The 26,793-nt window shown below is 40.7% G+C and overlaps 1 long non-coding RNA gene across 2 annotated transcripts; it reads right to left on the bottom strand.

Moving 5' to 3' along the window:
• Nucleotides 1-81: 81 nt before the first annotated feature.
• Nucleotides 82-26,585, bottom strand: LOC112996179 (uncharacterized). Of its 2 annotated transcripts, none has more exons than XR_003262369.2 (4): nucleotides 26,491-26,585; nucleotides 26,216-26,325; nucleotides 12,511-12,764; nucleotides 82-728 (listed from the first exon to the last, which is right to left on the bottom strand). It is a non-coding gene; the product is annotated as an uncharacterized LOC112996179 (long non-coding RNA). The 2 variants fall into 2 exon arrangements; XR_003262370.2 differs by lacking the exon at nucleotides 82-728 and adding an exon at nucleotides 5,777-5,950.
• Between the last annotated feature and the right edge of the window lie 208 nt (nucleotides 26,586-26,793).

Raw genomic sequence — 26,793 nt, 5'->3', positions numbered from 1 at the left:
CTGATGTACTTTTAAAGAACGTCAGTTAATCTTTGAAGAAACTTTACCCAGGCTGATCAAAGTCCCTTAAAGGCTTTATTGTCCAAATAAGTAAGGTTACAAGTGGTTGTATAACACTAAGGAAAAGAGTAAAATGAATAAAAAGTCAATGTTATTGATTACCACTTTCTTGTTGGCAAAAGGGAGGTTGAAACTCATCTGAAATAAATTTGTACCAGGACTGTTGTAACACACTGAGCTGTAACAGCCACGGTCGCAGCTGAAATCCCTGACCACCAAAGTTTCCAGTCTGGTTAGCCACAACACTGTTTCTCTTTGATGACTTACTCTGGGCTTGCTTATAAGCCTTCCTCTTCTTATTTCTTAGATGCAGAGAAGAGATAATGCTGATTTATTCTGGGAAAGTTGGATACCTTGGACACAGAGGGAAAGAGGTGTAGATGTTTGCCATCCATAAGCCTTGTACACTGCCTTTGGTACCACTCTGTTATTTGATAGGATTCCCAGAATTGAATCCAAACAGCAGCAGTGGAAGGAAAGACTAAGGCAGCTCTAGAACGACACATGTGATAGTCCTTGGATATTGTTCTTCTATGTCCATGCTCACGGAGCTACTGCTTCCAGGAATTATGTACCTCAGCAACCTAGTCCAATACACATGTAGTTCAGCACTGTTTGGAGAGACATCCGACGGCCCACTGATGCCAGACTGACTCCACTCCCTTTTGCTTGGGGGAAAGAAGAGATTAAAGCATGGGATTTTTTTTACTAACATAATTCTACTCACCTCAATTTGAAGAGATTACATTAGCAGAAGCAAAATCTCTCCTTTTCTCAGCAGCATTAGTAAACAGACATTTAAATGTCATTGACAGACATTAATAATGTCATGATATGCAGCCATAGGAAACTAGAGGCCTGGAATTCTGCCGTCATGTGGTCAAGTATGTAGGCATTCAGGCAGTGCCAGTAAGCAACAGCTGTTTTACATTTAGACGGACAACAGTGAGATGTGATTTTTTTTTTCTTTGCCAGAGACTAAAGAATTTCACACGACTTGGATTATTCCCCAAATCCATAAACCTGTTGCACTGGTATCTCTTTCTCTATATTTACTAAGTGGGAGATGGCAGCAGTTCCTATCAGTTTGCATTATAGAAAATTCTTGTGAATGTCTTTTTCTGTTTTCAGATAAGCTCTTCTCCTGTTTGTAGAGTCCTCTAAAATGACACAGGATGAAGCCCCTATACTAGAGATATTTCTTTTTCACTATCCAATGAAATGATGCTCAGCTTTAACTGAATTATAATTTATTAAAAATTCCCAATTACACATTTTCTTTCCAACCCTCTGGAAAAGTTTGGGAAACTGTCCAAGTAATAATTGAATATGAATATACTAATGCGCTAGGTCCACACATCTCCCAAATCAGCATCCATGGCAACATGGTGCCTGTGAAACAAGCTGCAATGCAAGGGGTCACTGGGAGAGGGTGACAGCTGGATATGCTCTGAATGATGTTTTTCACACTTCATGCAAACACAGTACAAGTCAGGATGTAATGTGCTATTTTGCTAACACATTGTGGATCCCTGTCTCATTCCTGAAGACAGGCTGGCTGTGCAGAGGGATACAGTTTAAGTTGCATGGGCATTTCCCAACTTTGCACGCTTGACTTGGCAACTTAAATACTCTTCTTTCAACATAGTTTTCCCTCCATCCATTTAGCAGAGAGTCCACAGGTGACCTGGGCTCTTAGCAGGAATTTAAGAGTACAAAACCTCTCTTACAGGAAGCCAAGGAGATCCTCTGTGTAGTGACTGAGTAGACCTCCCTGCTCACTGCGAAGTGGCCTTTCTGCTTCTCCTCGCCCATTTCCTTGCTGCAGTAACCATGTAGACCCTTCTCCATCTCTGCACCGTCTCTGGCACTTGCCTTTCAGCTTGCTAAATCAGAAGAAAAGTATCATATGTTTTTCTGTGTCTGTTCCTTTCTGCAGGGTTGTTTTCTGTCGGTCTAGTGAGCTGAGCCACCTGGTCAAGGGGTCAGGCAAGTTGCAGAGTTGGTACTAGAGGAGCAAGAAGACTATGGTTGGAGGGGAAAGGGAAGAGCATGACAGACCCTGGGGGAGTGCATGCAGCAGGGTAACAGGTTACCATGAGCCAGCTGCCTTGCAATATCTGCCTGTGCTCAGATCTTACTCCTCCTTCCTTATGAGCAAACTGTCTTAAACAAGCATCATTTGCTGACCACATAGTCTTGGATTGCCCCTGCACAGCTGCTGATGCAGGCTAAACCGACAGCTTTGCTTCTCCACAGAGGAGTTAATTTGTGATCTCATGCTTTCCAAAATGCATAAGCTCTCATATTGTTTCTTCAGCTTTACCTCAGTATTGAAGCTCATAAACCTGTCTCGTTAGAGCAGCAACAGGTAAGAGTTCAGAAGTTTAGGCTAGATAAGTTGAAATGCTTATCCAAACTTCTTCAATCAATAAAACTGGGCAGGAAATCCCATGATGATAAGAGGCTTTTTAGGGCATATTCAGCTCTTATGTTGGTTTTGGATAGAGTCAAGTTAGGAAAAGAGACAATAAAACTAGAATCCCTGGCAGAAAATTAGTTCTACACAGCAGACCTGAACGTCCAACTTATCTTCAATCCAAAAGTCAGTTCTTCTTTTACTGAAAAAGCGCTTTGGGCTTCTCCAGTGGCTAGTGACCCTTGGCTCATGAAAATGGACACACCAGGAGCAGAGGAAAGCCATAGCGATAGCTCAAGCCTTATCTCTTTTTCTTAGGATCAAGGCAGTAGAACACTTTCCTGTTCCTGGGAACCCCAAATGCGTGAGTTAAAAATCATCATGCACAGTATATAAATAAATATGGGTAGGAAAGAATGAAAATTGGATCATTATATAAAACCAGAAAACAGGCTAGAAATGGACCTCGCACAAAATAAGTTCAAGATGCCCTGAGCAGACATGTCACTGGAGTACCACTAAGCACACATTTGTACCTTTACACATCTAAATATCTGTGTAAAGCTGACCTTTGTCTCCCTTGCCCAGATCCTCATAAGTACTCAATACTCCCAGAGAAATCACACTGGTGCTTAAACATTGTTGCATATGTGTTCCCTCAGGACTTAGATTCCCTCTCTATACCACTGGGTTAGTAGTACAGCCAAACCTTAGAGAGTTCATGACAGATACAATGAAGATGAGGGGGGAGCACAAAAATTCATCTCTTGTAATACTGCGTTTATTTTTAGTGCACCCTCCAAATCAAAACATCCTGGTAAAATGTTCAGTTTTGCTGGCTCAAGGCCAGAACTATTCTGCCATGATTCATGGCACTCTGTATTCTACAGTAATTTCAGCTCTGCAGCCCAAACATTGCTTTATATTTCAGTACTAAACTACTAGAGCTTAATGTTTTCTACATGTACCAGCTGGGTTTCCACCTTAATCTGCACAATGTATTTTTTTCCATTTTTATTACAGACTTTTGAAAAATTGCATCAATAATACCAAAGCCTTCAGTTAAGGAAAATCTGTTAGGAATGTTGCCTAAATTGTCCATGGGCTCATACCGTCTCTTCAAAACGTATCTTGATTAGAAAGCAAGTACTAGAAAACCAATGCAACAGAAACCATTGACTTCGCCCTAACAGAATGTAACACACAATGGAGAACTAAGCCAAAATAACGTTTTCTCAAACATTATATAAACTATACCTAGTCATTCATTATGAGACACTTCCAGGATTAAAACTGACTTCTATTTAAAAATGGTAGAAAAAAATATGCATTGTTGTGCACACCAAAGAATTTAATTTAAAAAATAAGAATCTAACCTAAAATTTATTTTCCTGTTCATAAGCTTATTAGAAGATCCCCTACAGCTAAGGTTTTACTGACTTTTTGTACAGAAATAGAAACATATACTTTCCAAACCAGAACACTTGCATACAAGACATCAGAAATATTTAATCCCAAACTGGTTCTCGTTAAGCACAGAGAAACCCTCTTGCATCTTTGCACTTTCTGCATTGTATATTTTCTTTAACTGTTTTAAAATGGTCTCATATTATTTGTTTATTTCCCCTGTGCATTAGAGAATTCACTTGTAACTAAATCTAAACTTTGAATCAAACCATTTCTCTGCTTCATATTGATGGAGCTCTTGATAAAATAGAATTGCAAGGGCTAATATTCATTACATATATTCCCATGAAATTAAGTGAAACAGTGGACCAACAGTGATTTAGGAAAGGCATACACCTCTCCAGAACATGTGAACGCAAATGGGCACAGAAGTTTTCCACTTCAGAGAAATCAGTATCAAAGCTCGTACTGCATTTGCATCCTCTTAAGACCCTTGCTCTCTATTCTTCTCTCTTCTTTCTTTGGTCATCTCTTTGTTTACACTACAACAGTGGACACACCATGGACTTCACAGCACATTATCTGGCCTGCCACAGTTTAAAGCAGCATGGTGTGGACAAGCCCTCCATCGTATGTTCTTTGCGTTATGAGAGATTGTGGCTGACAGTGTTGTTCCTAAGAGAAATTTATGCACATGAAAAGCGTATAATTGGAACGGGATTTTATTCCACTTGACGAGCTTCACACAAAAGGATTTGGCTGAGAAGGGCCCGGCTCTGCTCTCAGTGAAGCAAGCAGTGACCTTCATGGAAGCCATGTTACTGTAGTGATTAATGCTTTCAAAAACTCCAGCCTCAGATCAAATAACTTTGCTTCACAGAGAGTGCAGTTGCTGAGAAGTGTCTTATCTGTGCACATTAAAGAAGGTGTTTGCTCTTCATCTTACAGGCTCAGTTTATCAAAGCTGCAACAAGACTGGTGGCTTGTTAGTGACAGAAGAACTTTGATGGCAAACCTGAACTTCCAAACTCAAGCTCCTGCACAGAAGGGTGGCTTCTTGATGACAAAAGTATTTATGTGATACCACCCAAGATGTCAAAGAGATTACTAAGCAGCAGAAAACTCTGGAGATAAGCCAAACTCCTGGGAAAAGTCATTCCCATGCACTTCTGGCTGCATTCTCACTGATTCCAGAAATAAGCCTCCTCTGGTTTTGGGTCTAACTCAGAACCAGGACATATTCTTAAGCAGGAATTCAAATTCAAGCTGACTTTCCACACCAGAATGGAAATGAAAAAGAGCTTCAGATCCAAGACTTTTTTTTAACCAATCTGGTCAAAATGCCCAAAGCTGCCAAAATTCACTTCAGATTCCTGAAACTCAGCCACATGTCTTTGCTCTCTGAAACTCTGTGGTGGCTGACTCTCCCATTTGCCACATCACAATCCAGTAGGACAGTAAATCACTCTGAGGAGATGATCTCCTTACAGGGGGGTAAGCACTGGTGCTTACAGGCAAAGGTGCTTTCGGTACCACCAGACAAGTCTCCAGGTCAGTCAGAACGTAGCTCTAAAACAACATTCATTTATTTGCAATAGAATCAGATCCACAGTCATAGGCAATTATGCTCTGCAGGACCCAATCCTGAAAATTGCTTTCAGATACAAGCAGGATTGCTGTCATAAGACATGGCCAAGGGTTATGCTCCAGAAGAGCTGTTGCAGGGGATGTCAGGAAAAGTAGGGCTGAAAGCAGTCAGCTGCTGGAACCACTGACCACTAGAAAGGGAAAGCAGCTTCCTCTGACCTAGCATTTTCCTACATTTGATACATGATGGTCAGTCCCCGCTGTGTTCCTGTGGCTCTCCTCAAGTTGTGATTCTGGGGGATGTGAATTTCATCAGTTACAGTTAGAGTCACTCCGATGACCAGAAATTCTTCTGTTGGATTCTTTCCTTCTATTGATGTGTTTTTATGGCATGAAGACCATTCCTCAGTCAAAGAAAAACTTGTGTATTTGATACCTCATAGTTAGATCCTGTCATGTATCTTCAATAGCACACATCTGAGGACGAAAAGGGCAGGGGAAATCACTCCCAATCAACTACTTCAGGTCACTGAATCTGGAGACTATAGATTCACACCCATAAAGCCATGATCTCTAATTCTTAAACACGTCTTCGCACTTGCAGTCTCCAGCAGTCAAATTAGTCTTTTCCTCAGCTCTGGAATTCAGTGATGTTCTAATGGAGCTCTGCTTTGGAGCAACTTGAAAAATAATGGATTATTTTACCTGGAAAATGATGTACATGGGCAGCAATAAGGGCCCTAAGAGAATACCCATTATGGACTTTCTCTTACTGAATTTCTTTGAGCTGTTCAAGCCTTTGAGTATTTGGGACAAAATCATGGCATTAGTATTACAAGTTTCAGATGTCCAGACCAAATTGCCTCTCAGGAAAAAGTGCAAAAATAGCAGACCAAATCAAACTGGTACCTTTGTGCATTTTAAATGTGTGTTCCTGAAAAATAACTTCTGGCTTGAATGAAAGGAATTGAAAATTGTGCTTTTGCAAAACTTTATCAAAGAGGATTATGAACTGAACCTACAGACAGCTATTGAGGTTGACAGAACTTATGATATTACTGAAAGTGCAAGAATAGAGGGTAATAAAGAGAAGGGTACAGAGTTTGAGGTACAGGGTTTATGTAGAAAGACTACTCCCAGGCTTACTATCTCCAGTATAGATAATAGCATCTCTCCCACGAAAAGATTAGGAAAGTGATCTTCCGAAAGCAAAGTGCAAACATTAGTGCAGATGGTACTAAAATCACTCAATTTTAAGACCAATTTTTACAGAAAACAGAATTGTTATCATTTATTCTACTGAACTCAGCTTTGAGAGGAAGTAAAATATAATCCAGGGCATTACAGTGGAAGAAAATAATTGCTTTGTGACAAAAAGATAGAATAGGGGTGCTGGCCACACCTATTATCACTGTGCTTGCAACATAGTTTCCATCGCAACCTCCTATTTTCATATGCCACAAGCATTGCAAAATTTTGACCTTTGGGGCTACATTTTTCCATGCTTGCTCTCTGCCCCAAAGGTGAATTCTTTCTGAAAGTCTGAGCAAAATCTCTTTAGGGACCATGGCTATTACTTTCAGTCAATTGCCAGGATAGCTTGCCTGGGGCAGATTGTATAGCAACTGCTTTGTTCCCTAGAGCCATAATAAATCCTCCCATCCATCATGTAAAGCAGAAAATTAAAAGCTTGAAAAACAGTCAGAGCTCTCCTGATTTTAATGCTTGTGAGGACTGTTTAGGCTTGCGAATTGCAGCAGATAGAGAAGGTAGAGACTGAACTGGGAGATACTGAATCAAGCAACAATCTCCTTTAATAAGAACTGCCCACACTACCATATTCATATCAAGAGGTTATAGTCCTCAGGAACTCTTGGGTTCCAGTGAAAACTATTGACAAGTGGTATAAAATGAGGTCTTCAAGAAATGGCAACATGAGAAGCACTTTACAGGAAGCTGGGCCTATTTTTGTTACTTTGATCATCTCTTGGTTGGGATATTTGCTTTTCTCATGCATTTCATTAAAAGAGGTGTTACACCTTCATTGAAAGGTGTGCATTCCCATCCATTGCCATAAGTTAGCTGCTTTGCTAGCAGGCCGAGTAATACTGTGCCAGGTGCATCAGATGCTTTGCATTTCTCAAAAGCAGGCTGCTTATAGCCTGAAAACATAGATATTGGTGCTGAAATAGAGGCACCCTTGCTTGAAAATGGTCTCTCTCAAATGTATAAAGACCACAGACAATGCATGAGGAAAGAGAAGATCAGCAGCACTCAAAACCAACAACAACTTCAAAATAAAATCCCATATCTGCTATTAAAACATAGCATCTGAGTGGCCTCATATATCCCTACACAGTTTCCTGATTTTATCATTCATACAAAATATGTCTGAAAGACACTGTACAGACAGGAAAAGCCAGTCTCTGTACAGGCCACATTAAAGACTAGAGCGGTCCAAAGGTCTCTGAGAGTGCGAATACATTTGTTTCAGTATATCTAGTCTAAGAGGACGCACACCCTACAGGTTACAGTTTAATTTGGTGCCAAGTCGCAGACAAAGAAAATTTGGTTGCAAGACAATCTTTAACATGGCTGAGCAATTCATGAATATTCAGTTCTCAGCTCTTCTCCCATGTCTTGTTCTTACAGGGATTTCATACACAGATTTCAAGGCACAAGCTACATGAAAATCTCTCTAGAAACGTGTAGGATGGCTTCAGTAAAACTTAACAAGCAATGCATGAAGACTAAAGACAAGTTACACTGAAGCCTTAATTCATGCATCAAAATTTTTGCAGGCAACCTGAAATGATCTCTTTAAATGTCTTCTTTCTCTACGTCTACCAGTATCTCAGCACACATGGGGGAGCAAACAGCATTGCTGCTTGTCCTGCCCAGGGACTTGTTCCTCCACTTAGTCCAGTTTGGCTACATCCCTGCATAGGGCAACAATCCACCCAGCCAAACCCATTCAGACCAACCCATTCAGCACATTTCTAGGCTGAACTCACCTTGGTTGCATTTGAATGACTCTCTGGCATGCTATTATCTGTTTGATTTCTGCAATATTCCCACCATCATAATCTTTTCAGGTTTTAGCCATTCCGATGCCTTGCTTTCATTTCCTGCTCTCCTTCCTGTTTCTTTATTTGTCCTAAAATGATTTCACTTTACATCCGCTATCCTTCCAACCTCAGCCTTCTGGTGTCTATTTTATCTATTCAGTGGGCTACAGCTTTCAGTCCACAAAGCCATATGGTTAGTGCACCATTTGGATGCATTTGTGTTTTGCCAGTAGATATAATACTTTAAATCAATATTTTAAATCACAAACACAACAGAACCCCTAGCAAAGATGAAGCTTACAAGGTGCACAGAATTATCTGCTTGTTTTACAACCTCCTTTAGCCTAGTTGCAACTAATTCATATACATGAGAATTATTGCTAAATCATTACTCCAGTTTTCTATGTTATCTGAGGATATCATCTTTATCTGTCAGGGATGTAATTGTACCTGCATAAAGACCTTAACACCAGACCATTATTGGCTTTGTTCCCTAACTGTCTAGTATTTGTAATACCTGATTAAAAGCAGAGTGGAAGTGCTTTCATTCTGTTTTGTCTTTCACTAAATTTTCATGGGAAGCTATTGCTTAACACCCATGTGTCCTATGGCACTGGTCTGTAGGAGCTCTTGCATAGATTTAATCAGTGCATTTATCTGGAGCTCTATATAATTCTTCTATTTCCCACAACACATCTCAACCAAATGCCATGAAAAATCCAACAGAAACAATAATTCTCATTCGTCTCCAGTCTCCCTATTTCGACATATGCTTCTGGAGCATTGATCTCTTGACCAGTGCAACACAGACTGATTTGAAGTCACTATCTGTTCCCCCTCCTCCTCAGCTAGCTGCAGTCTGTTGATGATCGCTTTCATCAGGACAATGAACTTACACCTCTGGATTGCTTGGAATGAAAGGAACTTCTTTCCTCAGGGTTCATTCAACTATTTTCTTTGATCAGCTATCCAATACCTCCACTTGCTCCTATATACCTTTTCAGATTTTTTTCTGCTTTGGTATAATTTGTTGCTTCAGCTTCTAAAAGGCCAGCTGTGCAATTTATCTCTTCTTGAAGGACATCTGCTTTTAACTCTTTCTTGGAGCTGAGGTTTCTGGTGAAGGAACAGAGCTATTGCCCATTCTAGCATGTCCACTTCGCACAGCAGGGTGGACTGCAGGTTTGTACAGCTGGCTAAGGCAGGCTTTATAATATTCCTTCTATACTTACTGCATCTTTGTGGTATATGTTGTTGGTTCACCACTGATTTTTTTTTAATTGCTGGCATCATTGGCCCAACTGCATTTCCATGCAAATTAACCTTTAGCATACTGCTTTTGTGTCTTTTTATCTTCCCATAGAACTTTCTTTCTAAGATGTCTGCTTGTCCAGCCTCAGAGTGATTTACTCAGTTTTTTGCAACGTACTTTTACTTCTTTTGTTTGCCCTGTAGCCTTAGCTTGTTTACATTTTACCCTTATTGTCTTGTTTTATTGCTCATCTAGACTGCTCTTAACTATGTGTGCTTTCCCATAACTTCCTTTGTTTTGTGTCACTTCCTTGAATATTTCCCGGATGTTCTGAACTGAGATTTATTCATGACCACAAATCAGAGGCCTGAAAACTTACCAAAAAACACCTTAGATGACTGCCTCCAAGAGCTGTCCTTCAACATAGTCCTGTACTTGGACACAGTAGGTTAAAGGTACCTTTCTCAGATAGTTAACAGAAGCAAGAAAGCATTGTATCTCAAGGAAAGCCATGAGGTTTGCACTGGATAATATAGATAAGGTGCTACTGTGCCAGGTGTATGTAGGGGACACAGGCTCCAGGTAGGCAGCTCACAGAGCTTCATAGGTAGGTCTAGCTCAGAGAGGACTACTCTGATTTCCAGCTTCCTTGATGGAGAATAAATCACTTCAGACAGGAAGAGGACAACACATGGACTCTCAGCACTCAGCAGGCCCAGATGTGGCTTTCCTTCCTGCTAGACAAAGTGATCTGGCCAAAAAGGAAGGACACTCAGGACCCACTCTGTCCAGAAGCAATGCAGTGAGCCAGATTGACTTTTGGGGCACTTGGCCGTCAGGCCTAACCAATAGAAATGGCTCTGGATTTCCCATAAGTTTAACCTCCAGGAATCTGGAGCTGTCGAAGCTGAGTGAGACAATTTAATTCCACTATTGGCAAGACAGCATTTGGACTCAACACATTACAAGATGTCCTGCCAGTTCTGGTTTTGGGCGCACATTCCAAAGCAGGTGAATCCTTCCTGATTAGTAGTTTCACACCAAATGAAACATTTCACAGAGCTCTAGCAAAAATGAAACTGACTGGCTGCTAAAAAGAGAAGGCTGAGAGAAGTGGTCCACAAAAGAGCTGCTGTACTTGTTGCCAGCAATTTCTGAAATACAAGCCAATATATTAAAATAATTGTACCGTATCTTTATCTGCATTGAAATGAGCACCTGTGTATAAATAAAATAGATATTTGTATACACATACATACTAGATAGTCTATGTATTTTGTGTGTGCATGTGGTGTGTGTGTGTGCATGTCCCCAGGTACAGACGTGCTTTCTACAAGTGAGCCATTCACACTTTACACAATAGACCAGACACACCATCACCTTCTGTGATTCCAGATACCCTGATGTTGGAGAAGAAAGAGGATTTTGCTCCTCCTTGGCTTCTGGAGCTACTTCCCTTCAGACTCTTTCTCATTTTATAACTCTGCTTCTGGCACATTTACTAATCAGGTACACCTCTGTCTCCCTTACTCTCTTACTGTCATGTTAAGAGTAGGCCAATTATTATGGACTTTGGCAACTGAGTCATAAAAATTGAATCCCAAGAGCTTTGGAATTAAATAAAGAGGGGAGGGCTGGATTGTGTTGCCAGACTTTAAAAGCTTCTGTAAAAATGTAAATTTTCCTACAGTGCTACAAACCCCATATTTACCTAATGGACTGCAGAGATTCCAAAGGCATTTCTACAGAATTTTTGGTAAATAATATTTGTTTTAAGAATTGGTGTGGATGCCAAAAACAATGTACTGCATTTATCAGCTTGGAACTGTTACAATCTTTCCGGTAAATAATATTCTGTTTTCTGAAAAGCCTAAAATGTGTATCTAATCCAATTGTGTCACCTCTCATTTCCTTCAAAGATGGGGAAAAAGGCAAACCTAAGTCTGAAATTCTGTTTTGAATTAACTGCCACTTTATCTCTAAGTGACCTCCTTGTGCAAAGCTATTACTGAAAATAGTGTTTCTGAGATCACTCACTCGTCTCTGACCCCTGTAATGCATAACTGCAAGGTAGTGAATAATACCAGCAATATCATCTTGCGTTTAGGTAGGGCTTCTCATCCAAAATGTTCTAGCTCCTTGCAGAGTGCCCCTCCTGCTTGGGATCAGGCTGCACTCTTCAGGGACTGACTTATATTGTGGGTGGTGCAGAATGTACTTAAATATTGTGAATGCCGGGTAAGTGGCAGGTGAGAGTTAGACACTTTGACTCCAGTTTAATGTGCCATTGTTAAAGCAAATAACCCCTTCTACGGTGAAAACCAGCAATAAGTGCACTGTAATGCTACACAGCCATTCAGAGCAGGAAATGAAGAATATTCCAGGTATTATTCTCTGTTCCATTTAGTTCCTTTTGCATCTCTGGCAGTATAAGGAGATCCTAGCGTAAGAAAGGTTCAGACACTCTAGCAGAAAATACAAGGCTAGAAAGGTTATTCATGCAGAGACTTGGTTATCCAAGATATGATAGAGCCCTGACTCCAGTCAAAACAATCTAGTATGAGAAGAGCTTGAATATTTAAATTAGGATGATTAAAACTACAATGAATTTTTTTCATAAGAATAAAGGCAATTTAAAGTTCAAGCTCTCATTACACTGTTTCTTGTCATGCATTCCAGCCCCTTAATCTGTCCACTTACACATGCACCTACAATACCTTTTCAGACCGGTCCATTTATTCCTGGTCCCTCCTCTTTGCCTTCCTCAATAGAGAGGGAGTCCTCTTCTCAATTGCATCTCCTGAGCGTGTCAGCAGTCACTTTCTGAGGACTGAGAAGCTCATCTCACCTCTGTTCTGCCCAGGTGGTTAGTAAAGCTCTGTCAGTTCTTCCAGTCGGACCTGTTTCCCTCTGCTTCTCCAGCTTGCTCGCTCGCAGCTGCTGGAGAAGGTTGAGGTGGTGAGTTGGAGAGCTGGAGAGCAAAGAAGAAAGAAGAGAATTTATACTTCGGTATTTTGGAAGCTGGAATCCAGGGAGAAGCTTAAGAACGTGACTTGAGGCCAAAATGCTTGGCTCTCCAGTTACAGAGCACAGCTAGACAGGTTTATTCGTATAGTAACACTGTGGCCCATGTCTTGTCTTGAGCTGCCAGTGTCAGTGATGTGCTGTGGGTTTAGAGGAACCTCATGTTAGTTTCCTTCATTCTCCTCCTTTCTGCAGCACTATGGGAGGAAAGAGATAAAAGAAGAATTAGCAGCACTGCAAGAAACTCATCAGAGGTAGAGCAGTCTATTGTGGAGCAAAATACATACCACATATATGCCTAGGAGTTATTATTGGGACATCTGGAGGTTACAATTCCTCCTGTCACTGTCCTCCTCAGCCGTCCTCCCTTCTCCTCATTCCACCAGATCTGTGGCCCTCAAACTGTTAATTTCGTCTTTGACTACTATTTCATTTATCCCAGCTGCTGAGTTAGGAAAAAAAAAAAAAAAGCAGCATCTCACTGGAAACAGATGCTGCCTCTGTACTAAGCAGATAAATTAGACACATAAAGAATGGGTTGTGTACAGTGTTGATTCCATGTAAAGTTTTGATGTTTTTATCCTTGATATTAAAATTCCAAGTATGTTGTATCACTGTTTTTGGTCCATCTGGATTAGGGAAATATCCCATTGGCATTTCTTATGAGTACTGTAAATTAACTTCACTAACAATTTACCATGGAAATGATAGTATGCAGAAAAAAAAATCAGTCTTGCTTTTATTCCTAGGGAACATATACAGCTTTTCTAGTCTGCATTTCTCCATCATCATTTATATCTCTACTTAATCTTTCTCTGTATAACATTAATATATTGGAGCAACACACACACTCCCAAGCACACACACACACCCAGGAATACAGTTGCACTAATAGATGGACTCAAGTTGTTCCAGCACGCTCTTTCTCAGAGCTTGCTGGCTCCTCAGTGAACAGAGTTGTGTCCTACTATCTAATTAGCCGAAACAAGACAACTATTCACCTTTTTTTTAGTACAACACAACATTCAAAACTGATCCTACAGTCTCTTAGACAAATACTGATCTTTTTGTTGGAAACATCTAATCAGTGTTTACAGTTCTGTGGAAACACAACAACACACGTAGCACAATAACCTTGAAAACTCAAGTGAGAAATGCCTGCGATTTTCAGGTGTTTAAGTTAACTAAGGGATGATTTGTGCAACTTTGTAGAACTATTTGGACAGAGTGTTCCCTTCAGAAAGACAGGCAGGGAGTGTGCAGTCTGCCATGGCCAGCAGAATCTGGTATTTGGTTACGTTTCAAGATTTTGTGCCACAAGTTACATTAAACACAATATGTATATAAAAGCGTATCAGTGTCTACATTGATGTATGCTGATTTTTATCTTTGTAATACAAAAAAAATTTGAAAATATAGCTATGATGGTTTGGCAGCAAAGCTGCCTTCAAATGTAATTAGGGAAATGTGTGTGGAATGAAGAAGAGCTAAGGTCAAAGTCAAAGCATAGTATAGCAACTGCAGAATTTCATGCACTGCATGTTCATATAGGTTTCCATCTCTTTCTATTTCCTTTGGCACTTGTGATATCTTCCACAGGCAGATCCAAGCAAGATGACACAGAAATCCTGGCAATCTCTCCTTCTGGATGTTCAGATTAGAGTAGCCATGGTGTATGGGGCACAGATGGTAGTAGATTCTCACACCACGAGGCAACCAGAGTGAGTGCTTAAGACTGTCTGATTCTTGTGTTTCTTCAGTTAGATCTTCATCATAGGACTTAGGCAGCTCAGTGACTGTTTTGTCTGACCCCTGTGAAGAGTAAACTGAACAGGCAGAGCTGGGAAGAGAAGAGTCTCTCACGCTCTTATTTCTCCCAGTACAAGATGGGGCAAGATCTACTTTTGTACCATTTTGCTTTGAAAATCATTGCAAAAGGGAACTTCATATCCAAAGCAGGTGATTTGGTGAGTTTTAATTCATAGATAGTCACCTGTTTTTCCGTGTATAGCCAAAACACTGAAATCTTGCCTGTTACTGATGTTCCTGAGTTCAGAAAAGGCCCCATGAGCACTCTCTTGCACACTTTCCCATAAATCTGGGATAAAGAAACAGGACACAGAATAGGAAGCTCAGTGTTTTCTATATCTGCTCAGGTGTGGCTCCAATAAGGAATTTAGATGGCACCAGACTGACAGATTTTATTTGTTTAGTGGAATCCAAAAGTACAATTGGCAACCCCATGTACAGTGAATTTTAGATGTCACATAAGGGACACAAAATTTCTTCCACTTAGGTCTAGCTAATAGGAAATGATGAATGCAAGGCTGTATTCAAAATACTTGGGAACACCAGTATTGAAAATATCCTTTTGCAGCCCTCTTCTGCGCACAGTTACATACTTTCTTTGAAGGAATTAGGCCAGTCTTGTGCAGTGGTTGGAGATGGTGCCCATATTTCATACAGCTGTCAACTGGTGTACTCTCCCCCAAGAAGTGGATTACCTGAATGGACTTCCTCAGGCACATAAGGCCCTTCCCAGGAGTAAGCCCAGATCATGCAGAAGCAGGCTGCTTGGGGGAGACTGAACCTGGATGCTCTTCCCTCCTGTGTGAGTTGGTTATTGAAAAGAAGAATGCCATGTACTAAAAATAAAGTATCACAGGCTTGTTTTGTGAGGGGTCTGATTCTGTCAGTATATCATAAGTGTCCTCAAAATACACTGACCCGAATGCTGACCTTATAGAGATGTAGGTACAGGAATTGCCTACTCCCCGGCCAGATTAGGCAGGATCTCTGAGCTTAGCTAACTACAGTGCAAAAACACCACCCATGTGCAGAAGCAGAGCTGTGCATCTAATGGGTCGATCAGAATTATAAAGCACATTTGAGATTATGAACCTCCAAACAAATGTTTGCACCCCAGTCACTTAAAAATAACTTCTCTTGCTAATGTTCTTGTATTAGGGAAGGGAACTGGTTTGTAAGGAAAATGATTTCCTGAAACTTACTTTGTGATGGTCTGACTTGTGAGTGGTTAATGAGGCTCAGCAGATCAATACAGGTTGTACATGTGAAGAAATTAATTCATTCCTATTTGTATTTGAACAAGTGCCATTGCTTTTTTCATGGATCACTTGGATGTAAAATCGATTACTCAGTCTACTCATTTATCAATTAAGACTTTTTATTTGCTTGTATTCTGCTTGTTCCTGTCACTGGTAAATTGTTTGTAAAATTGCAAAATGCATTTAATGAGACTGTAACTATAGTATGATTAAAATCATTAATTGCAATGGCTGTTATAAAGTCCCTTCCTTCTGCTTAGCCTGAAAGGTAAAACTCACTGCTAGTGTGACATTTTCGCAGGCAAACTCAAGAACCCAAGGAAGGTTCAGCAGGCGAATGAAATCATACAGTACTTTCACTGGTACAATTACACTGCCTTTCAAAAGAGCAAAAACTTTATTACTTTTTCAAAAGGCATATTACCAGTGGTGAAAGCAAGGGACCAATCACTTCTGGTATCACAAGAGCCAAGATTCAGCCCTTATTTTTAAGACAACCTGCAATCTAGTTGCAGTGTTTATCAGCAACGCAGCGGAAAGCACAGTGGCATTAAATCCTTAATTCAAGAACATCATCTTCCACAATGTTTAACACGTCAGTAAGACTCCTATTACGTATGAACTATGTTCTGGCTACTTTTTAACTGTTCTGGGGGAGGAAAATCCTGACAATGCACGTTGAGGTTAGTTGTTAAATAATCATAGGATGAAGTCCTACCCTTAGGTAACTACCCTCACAGTTCTTGCATCCTTCTTCAGCATTTAGAGGTCCAGAGGTTAACTGAGTATCTGATCAGCTTATTATATATCCATGGGGACAAATCCTGTTCAGTGGCTCATCCACTGACATACTTGCATTAATCAAGCTATCAGGATCTGCCCGTGATCATAGGAACTGAACAAATTGCCGTTCAATTCAGTGGTGAGCAAGCTCCATTGTGGCAGAAAGTGCTGAATCAGGCCTTTGTCTTAAAATAAGTTAGCACAGGCAAGGGAGTTAAGGAATGCAATTGCAAGTTTAAACTGCAGTGTATCTTTTTTTAAATTGACAGTTTTCAAACTATACATCTCATAATCTTTTGCAAAAAATTGAGACCTGATTGTCATACTGGAGTCCCGAAAATGTCTCTCAAATCGTACCAGAAACAATTACAAAGTGCAAATGTATAGTCTGAATTAAGAAAAAATAAATTAGGGTGTAGTGATCAGATTTTCTTAGTGCTAACATGAAGATCAAGGTCAGAAAACAGAGCCAAACATCCTGAGCTGTCTTTTAACACAAGTGCCATTTTTCCCTGTAGCAGTGCCATAGCAAAACAGATGCTAGAAATTCTTACTCCAAAACTCTCTGCTTTTCATCCAGTTTTAAAGCTGTGGTGACGTTCCAAGTTAAACTCACAAAGGAGAAAGAAATATGCTGGTGTTTTCATTGTAATATGAATTTTCCATTGAAGATGTGGTTGAATTAGCAGTTCATTTTTTAACTATTACTTTAATTTTCTCCTTGTGGTCGATCTCTTTTTTTTCTTTCTACAAAAGTCCTGCTTCGGTCCTACGCCTTTTGAGACACCTCACCGTAAAATGTATTAGAGGGCAGGGAACTGTCTGTAAAGTGGCTAGAGAGCTTCGTTTGTGTGGAGTAAAATAAATAAGAGAAAATATGGAGGAATGTGCTGCAGAATGGATGTGGACATACCCATCTTATTTCCATACATGGGCAGTACTATTAAGGTGTTGGGAGTGATTCTGAGTCTAGACATCCATTATGGGCTTTGTGTTTTCAATGCCTCTTTTAACTTGTGCCTGGAGTAACTGATGTGTTCACACAGTGGGACACATAAAACAAGGCAGAAGGAAACTTTCTTTTTCTTTCTCCTTTTTCCCTCCTTAGCATGTGGAAAGTAAAGAGAATTCTGTGCTCTTTGATTATAAATTTCCCATGCTTTATTTACCGCCCAGGCACTCTGCTTTTGGGGGTTCTCCTGTCCTAATCAGTGGTGGATTTTCAGAATTTCCAATGGTGGATTTTCAGAATTTCAGGTGCAGATTCCCTTAAGACAATTTTAAATTGTGGAGCATTTTCCAGGAGGTAATTACTAAGGAATTCATGGCTAGTAGGTCCTCTTCATCTGTACAATCAACGAAGATTTGTAATCACAATGCCACTATTAGCCACTACAAATACCTGAAAGCGACACATGCAAACCTGACTCACGATCCCAAGACAAATTTTGCCTGTTTACTCTTATCTTTTATGGAGGGTAGTGGAAATGAAATGAGAGTTAAGCCAACAGCAGACCAGAGAGAGGAAGCTGGCAGTAGGAAACACAGAGGAGGCAACTGATCGAGACCCCTGTCTTGAAGCTGAGTAGGAAAGCAGTGGATTTGGCTCACTGAGAGGATGAGGAGCCCCATAAGGCCATGGACTGTGAAAAAGGGGAAGGAAGAGCTCTGGGAAGCAAATATGACTTTCCCTGTGTTCATCATGACATCTGTCTGTCTGCACAGAGGGAGTGCTGGACAGAAGCTGCACTTCAGCCCCTTCCAGCCTGCTATGATGTCTCAGGATATGGCTACTATGTGCACATCATATGCCAAAATCACATGAAGAATCCTCACATGTCCTGCACAGACCAAACTGGTAAACATTTCAATTACATTACATGAAACAAAGGCTATTTAGAAGCAACAGCAGTTGCTTGAGGCTCAGGGTGAAAACACAAGCCAGCAAACTTAGACGATCCCAATGCCCTTCCCTATGGGAACGCTCTCCTCAGACCACAGTGCGAGCTGCGCTCTTTGGAAAGGCTTGAGATCACTAATGAAACTCTCTATGATGGCTAGATAAGGTTACTTGGGAGTTCAGTTTCCTTGATCACGGCCACACCAGATGGGGCCCAAATAAAGTTGTCTGGGTGGTTTGAGTGGGAATTTTCACAGGTTTGGGTTCTTTTCATTTCCACTTAGAGTCTGCATTTCACAGATCTTTAAAGTTTCCTACAATCTGCAATAGTCCATCAGGAACTTTTCTTCCCTAAATTGCAGTTATATATTCTCTGGAAGCTTTCTTTAACTTGATTGCTCTGGAGTTTTGTAGGTGTTTTTAAATTCAGTTTCTGCTTGAAGGCTATTTCGCCTTTCTGGGTGTGTGATTGCCAAAGGGGAGTGTGACAAAAAAACATCTCTTGTCTGACTGCCCTTATGCCGTGCCTGAGCACAGAAGCTGACAGACTTGTAATAACTTACTATGTACATACCACTTTTTCAGCCACTCCTGACACCACCTTTGATCTGGAAAGAAACAGGACAGCGCTCTAAAAATGCAGGCAACCCCCACACAGTACAATAATTCAAAAAGTGAGGAGTATCATTGCCAAGTTAAAACTAAACTTTGTAAGACAGACATCTGCTGCCTCGTCTACCATGAACTCTAAAGGGTGAATGTTTCTGTATATATGACTGTATATGAGATATATATGGCACTAACAAAATATAGTCTACTGTGCCATTCAAAGCAGTTAAACCATCTTCTACACTGATATACTTTAATACTGTCCTAGTCCATCACATCTTAATCGAAATTCCTCCAAATACATTTGCTGTGTCAAAACACATCTTGATATCAAATATGTCAAATAACCTTGACCTGTTGCTTGTTGTTTGTTTTACTTTTGACTCTTGAATACCACTCAGAAGTACTTCAGTATGTAAAAGTCTCTGATTAGGCTGTCTCCTTTTAGGCTCTGTCAGTTCCTTCTTGGCAGTAAGAAGCAGATTTTGATGACTTCTTTTTGAAGGGAGTCACTAGTTTCTGGGACTTGAAAAGTCTATGAAATCTGGCTACTCTTCTGGCAGTGCCTGCTCACCTGTATTTCCTGCCCAGGAATCCTCCTCTGGCCCTTGTATTCTGTAGGTTTAGCTCATAACCCTCTCTTTGCATTATTTTTTACCCTTGAAGATGAATTTGAAACAGATTTTGTACTATTTTAGTATAACTGTCTTAATGTGACTGATCAATGTACAACTGTTATTGTTTTAACCAGAAGCAAACTGTGCTTTCATGACTGCTGATTTTTTACAACTTGCAATAAATCACAGTTGCACTCGGGGAGCAGTGACTCACCCCACTCCAGCCAAAGGGGTCTCCTGCAGAAGGAAAGGTTCAAAGCTGAGTCCTAGATTTCCGAACAGATAAGATCCTGATGCAGAAACAAACTCAAGCAGGTACTTAATGTATACTTATATATCTCCTTGTTCAACAAGGCACTGAAGCTTATGATCCTCTCCCACTGAGACTAACTTGACAGAAACACCTAAGTAAGTAGATGTATAGCATGAAGTACGTAGGTGGTAGAAATAGGTAGACAGTAGAATAAGTACATCCTTATATATTTACTCATATCTGGGCTTCCTAGTCTGAAGAAAACAAACAAATTCAAATTTGATAGATGTGGGAGTTTTGGGAAAGTCTGTGGGTAGCTGCGATACTCAGATGCTGGTGGTACGAAGTGGGAATAAAAGATATGGCTAGAAGGTGGCGGACAACATCTGAGAGCAGACTTTTCATTAAAGATGTGAGAGCAGTGACCTTATCTGTGTGCTGGGTCGAAAGAGTTTGAGGTTGCTGACTGTGTTCCCAGAGTACAGACTCCGTGTGCTTTCTGTAACCCTTGCCGGCCAAAAGTGAGTATGGTTTCAAAAGAGAGAGACTGTAGAAGCCCTCCTTCCTGTGGGTTCAGTATGTGCCAATAAGTTTCAGAAACTCTTTTTTTGTGTGTCTAAAGAAACTTGCACCTCAGAGTATCACTGCACGAACATACCCTGCCTCTTCCATAGCTCATGAGAGAAAAAAGACTGCCATGCACCACCTTTGGGCAATTTTTATTTTCCCAGGTTTGAGCTTGGATGGTGCTGGGCACTTCTAAGATGCCCTGAGCTCACTTGACTCTCCCTGTACTGTAACTGTGTAGCCCTGTAATACAGTATTGCCATTGTCAGTAACAGGCCTTAAGCTTTGTACCAAGTTTGCAAGACAGGGCTGATGCCTGTCAGGCTTGCTCTGCCTGAACTTGTCTTGACCCACCTGCAGCTTTGTTTTACTTGGTTTAGCTACACCAGCAATTCCTCTAACTGACTAGGTGTCTATGGCTAATTTGTTGTACATCTGTTTACCTTTGTGTGGTACAATCATAGTTTTAGATAGATAGCTGTAACAAGCAGTTATTCTATGTAGAATGAGATATTTATGACTCCAACATAATGATGTATTGCAGAGAAGTACAGGCCTGGTACGACAGCAAAGGCCTTGAGAAGTGGAGACACAGGATGTGGTGGAGAGGAGTACAGGCGTGCCATGGTAAGAGATGGGGCACAGGCTTGGCGCTGGAGACCCCATGGCTATGAACATCTCACCAATGGCCAGTTAAAGACATGCCAGACCTGGACCTGGACAAATCTGGTTTTGGGGTAACCAAGAGAATAAAGAACATCTGACAGATGTAAAAGGCATAATATATAATAAATTTGGATGTAACACAGAGCTGCAGATCAATGAAAAAAGAGCAAAAGTGTAAAACTGTGTTACCAAACACATAAAAGTGACCCCAGGTGGTTCCTAGAGTGAGGAAGAAGAAACCATCAACATGAGATCATATTCCTCCCAGCAAAGGATTCCAGATGTCGATAACGCTCTGTAATCCCAGCACTACCAGACAGAAACTGCCAGCCTTAGTAGTAGAGCAGTAGAAGGACAAGCATAACATCAGTAAAAGGGACAGAAACTGAGAAGTGTGTGTACAGCAGTCTTAACTGTTGCTGTTCTTTCTTTTTCCTGTAACAGCTAGGTCTAGACTAATGATTAGACTCTTAATATTTCAGTTATACTAACAATAAATTCATGACTTTACTTACATATGAGGTGTGCTTCCTCTTTGCCCATAAGCAAGATTTTGAGTGTAGCAGAAGTCAGCTTTGCAGGTCTGAGTTTTTTACTCCCAGCGCAGGCCTCAAGTCAGGAGGAATGAGAGGTATGAATTTAAACATATATTTCAAGTTTCATGGAAGCCAAATGGACATGTATATAAATATACATGTTCCAATCAGGCTTGGCGATAAGTGCTTTCCTTAGCAGAGGCCTAAATTCAGCATTACGTTAGAGACCAACTATAAATAGGAGACGTGAGTGTCCAGTTCTAACACTAGTCAGATCCTTTGTACAGAATTAAATCAGAGCCCCATAAAAGGTGCTACATGAAATACCTCATGGCCAGGTTGGTCACATAAATAGCAAGCTAGGATTAAAGAGGGACACGTTATTGTAGGAAGGGGAAGGCCACAAAAGGTGGCCATGGTTGGACAGGAAAGGAGTCATTTGCATTTAACTTTTCTTCCCACAGCCCATCTGGTTCCTTTCTTTTTTATTATAGTTCAGCATCAATGCAACTGAGGGAGTGCATCAGAGTAGGCTATGTCTACATTAGCAAGTAGCAAGAGCCACAAGAGCAGATCAACAGTGCTAAACAATCCATGCAGGGGACCTGACCATACTGTGCATGAGTCAGGGAGCTTTACCTCAAAGTAGCCCCAGCCTGGGCCCACAGACTGAATGTCCATCAGTGACTGAAGCCTGGTAGTTGCACTCCTGGACCACTCCTTCTGGTTAAGCTTCAGCCAGAACAAATCCAGTTCAGCCACTCTGATACTGCTCCACAATTGGAACATGATCACAGTAAGTGGAGATGTCAGGGAGCCTGCCTTCGGCTGCACGCTCCTGAGCGGACCGAAAATGCTGACACAGGTGGCTGCACCTCCAGCTAGTCATTTACCCCCATGACCATTTTTCCAAGAGAATTACCTTTTCAAACTGCTCCGAGGTAGTGTCTGGGCTCTCTCTCTTTAGCCTTTGAGGTTCTGCTCTTGTTCGTTCAGCTGTCTGCTTTCTCTAGTATCAAACTCTTAAGCTATGCACACAAGCTCCCAGGATAGTTATTCCAACCACTGCACTTGAACTGATAAATTGTGGTGATTGCTTCTTTGTTGCAAGCTAAGAGTCAGTGGTTTGATTTACAACAATAAATTACTTCAAAGGGAGAGCAGCATTCCACATGCTATCATGACAGTATGTGCAGCATTTTGGCAAGAAGTAAACAGAAAATGTGCACATTCTGCCAAAGCTTAAAATACATCCAGCCATCTCTGAATTAAGTGATTCGGAAGGTGCATGAGTTTTAAAACTCTGTATTGAGTTAATAATAAGTGTTTTATTCTCAAAGACTGACTGAAGAGGAGGTTGTGTATAAACCCAGATCAGGTTAAAATTCAGATCCTATATTTGAGGAGAAACCAGCATTAAATTTTTTTGGATAGGCTTCTTACTGGAAAGTCTGACAAATGCTGGGAAATTTGAAAAACAAACCCAAAGAAAAGAGACTTAGCAAGCAGATGAGTTGAGTTTCACAAAGTGTCATTTCAGGACTAGTCTACAGAAAGGCAGAAAGCCAAAACTAAGTACTTTGTTAATATTAATAAAAAAAAAATCAGTCTACTGGTGATTTGTGATTAACCACCTGAGCACTGAGGCATAAGAACTCAGCAAAAAGATGCAGTTACGAAACAGCTATCTGTTGGCACAGTCATTTTCACTTTCACAAAGCTACTGGATAACATGGATAACTATTTGCTGCATAAAGTGCTGTCCAGGCTTCAACGAGTTTACCGTCCGATCTCCAACAAACAGCGTGGGAATAGGCAATTAACAGCTGGACTGGACAGCTGAAGCAACCTGAGCAAGAGAGCATGGGCTGCGCTCCTGGTTAGCGTAACATCCCATCACACAGCGAGACCACAGGGGGATTTGGATTGGGCTCAGGAACTCATGATCCTCAACCTTGTGCTAAGTCTCTACCTCAGAGGACAATAATAAAGATGGCTGGCTGGGTTACCTTCTACTTTACTGCAAGGTGGGGCCTAGACAGCCAGCTCTCAGTTTGAAATAAATCCTATTGCTTTGTATTTCCATTTATTTCTCTGTGTGTTCTGGTGATTGAAGAAACTGAAAGGTTTCAGTTTTAACAGTTCAACAGTAACTATACTAGCAGTGGTGCTGAAATCACTTTGTTGACATGTAGCACGTACTTTGATAACTTCTTCCAGAAGTCTTGGAAAAAGTTTTAAATTTTTCCTTATGGCTTCTTTTTGTTGTTACTCAACATATCCTTGTTCTTCCATTCAAAGCAAAAGATAGGCAGGTCCAGCTAGACTGAGATTGTGACTTTGTTTCAGATCACAGATAGTTCTTCATCAAATCATTGCAAACTGGCCTTCTTCAAGTTATTATAAATCAGTTGTGTCTTTGAGGAGTAGAGCAAACACAATTATTCTTGTCCTGAAGCTGTATGAATTCTACTATGCTCATGTCAGAGATATCTGAATGGCTTTATGGAGGTTTTTTGCATATGTGCAATTTATCTATAGGTTGCTTGAAGGCACGATTAAGGAGAGCTCTAAACTGGAACATAATTATGATGAGCCTTTAATATAACAAGTAAACCAACAATCATTAGAGGAAATAGGTTGTAAAGGCAGGAGAGGGATCCTTGCTTCTCTCAGTTAATCAAGCTGTAAACACCAAAGCGAACGCACAGCAATGGGTCTAAGTCAGAGTGCGCCAGGGAGTGCTATGTTTCAGCTTGAAATTTTTACAGGGCCTGCTTCATTTACATGAAAGAAACTGTATGATTTGCTGGAATGTGGCCATTAATTAGGTTTTATTTGATAATTATGTTTTTAAACTAACTTACAGGTGTTTACATTTATACTAGCTCCAACATAATAAACTGAAGAGTCTTTTATACATAAGAATTCCGGACAAAACAACTAAACAGCAAGAAGCACAATGTAATCTCAGAATTAGAAGGATTTTTTTCATCACTTGTGTTCAATTACCTCCAGAACTGACAGCTCTATGCTATTTGGACAAAGAAATGGAAATTTGTTTCCTCCTCCATGAAACAAGCACTGCATTTTTGCCTCTTGAATTTAGAAACAGGTTTTTCAACATTAATTGTAAACAATTCTTTATTCTCAGTTCAGAATCTATTATCTGTTCAGTAACAACAGTTAGCGCCACTAATAGACTGATCACATACTGAAAACTTCAGTACCCATGATTGAGCAGGTGGAGTGGACTTTGATTCTGAAATAGGAGTCTGACACTGGTATCCTAGTTTGAAAATGATACTATGCTTTTTAGAAGATACTCCTATTGCTGTGCTTTAGGGTAAATTCATTCCTAACACCTGTGTTAGCAGGAAGGTAATCCTTCAGGGCTGGAGATTTGCTACTAAAAGACAAGAAAAGTATCTGACCTATCTGCTCTCTCCTCTCCTTTTTATTCCTCACAGAAATAATGTCTTTCACCTTAAAGTAGACTGGAACCTTTTCCATCCGGTAGTTTTTTTAATTATTTACCTTGGAAGTGCTAAAGGTCATAACCAAGATCAGGGTCTAAGTGTCTGACAACACAAATCAGGAGAGCTGGCTGGTAATTTTCTACCAACTTTATATTTCTGAGAGGAAAACTTAATTTTCCTGACATTTTCTAATTTCCCAGCAGACTGTCTGAAATGAAATGTTTCATTGAGGGTGACCTTGAGCTATTGGCTACAAAACAAACACCCTTCCAGGAGCCAGGTTTTGGCTGCAGCCCAGTCTGAGAGGGGTGTAGTAGGAAGACCTGTCAGATCAAGCAGATCGTAGGTGAGATGAATTTGGAAACAGACCATCTGTGAATGCCAGCAGGGCTTAGCCTTGGGTAAGTGGCAAACTGCTCAGACCTGTCAAGACTGCTTGGGAGAAGACTTTTAATCACCAAGAGAGCATTTATGTAAGAAATGTCAGCATTTCTAGGAGTGGGCTTCAACAGAGATGGTCCTTGGGGCAACCTAAATCTGTGGTATTTGTCCTGCAGTATGACTCCAACCACAGGTGACTTGTCCATGCTGCTACTCAATGCTGATATCAGAGCAGAAAGAAGTTTTCCAGATCTGTAGTCCAATCTCTTATCCATAAACCATCTCTCATTCCCTAATTTCTCTCACTGTGACACAAAGCAAGAGGCCACAGTCATGGATATACATAACAGGCATGGGGGACAAGTTTTTCCTACTTCTTAGAGAGGTGAAAGCACCATATTTGCTTTCTTTCAAGCATTTTGAGTCCTCTCTCAACCCCAGGACTATAGAGCTGGGTGTCCAGTCCTGACCCCATACAAATGATGATGCAAGATTGATGAAACAGCATCTTTTCCTTAGTTATTTAGATTAATTCTTACCACGGTTTGCAGAAAGATGGGTTTTCATTACGCCATGTTAATAATTGCTTCTACTTTCAAAATATTTTCCTCTTGATATGTCTTCACAGATCCCTTTGTCCAAGATGGCTCTATCAAAGAGACATTTCTCATGAGTGCAAGAGCCACCATACAGTCCATGTGACAACAAGCAGAATTTCCCTGCTGAATTTTGAATTCCAGACCCTTTCCACCCACTCACATTATGCGTTTCCTTTTGGTGTGAAAACAGATCTTGCAATGGCAGAAAGCAGTACCTTTGCAGGAGTTCAGGAAGTCTTTGGATTCAGCAGCATCTTTCACTGTCTGTGAGTCATCACCACCATGGCTGAATGCAGAGGTGTGACTGATGTTTTCTTGCATCGTGGACACCACTGCTAAACAGAGTGTGACAAGCCAGAGGTTACAGTAGTAAGCTCTTGTTATTATACTGTGTATATTTACATGTTAGGCTGTAAGCTCTTTGGATCAGAGTACATCTTTTTATTCTACCTCTGTGCTAGCTCAGCATTCCCCAAAATAGCAGAGGAGTCATCTGGACTTTTTTACTTTTCTGAATA

The sequence above is a fragment of the Dromaius novaehollandiae genome, chromosome 1 (genome assembly GCF_036370855.1).
Source record: "Dromaius novaehollandiae isolate bDroNov1 chromosome 1, bDroNov1.hap1, whole genome shotgun sequence".
Classification (NCBI taxonomy): domain Eukaryota; kingdom Metazoa; phylum Chordata; class Aves; order Casuariiformes; family Dromaiidae; genus Dromaius; species Dromaius novaehollandiae.
Note: the sequence above shows the minus strand (reverse complement) of the source record. Positions and strands in the feature narration are given on the sequence as shown.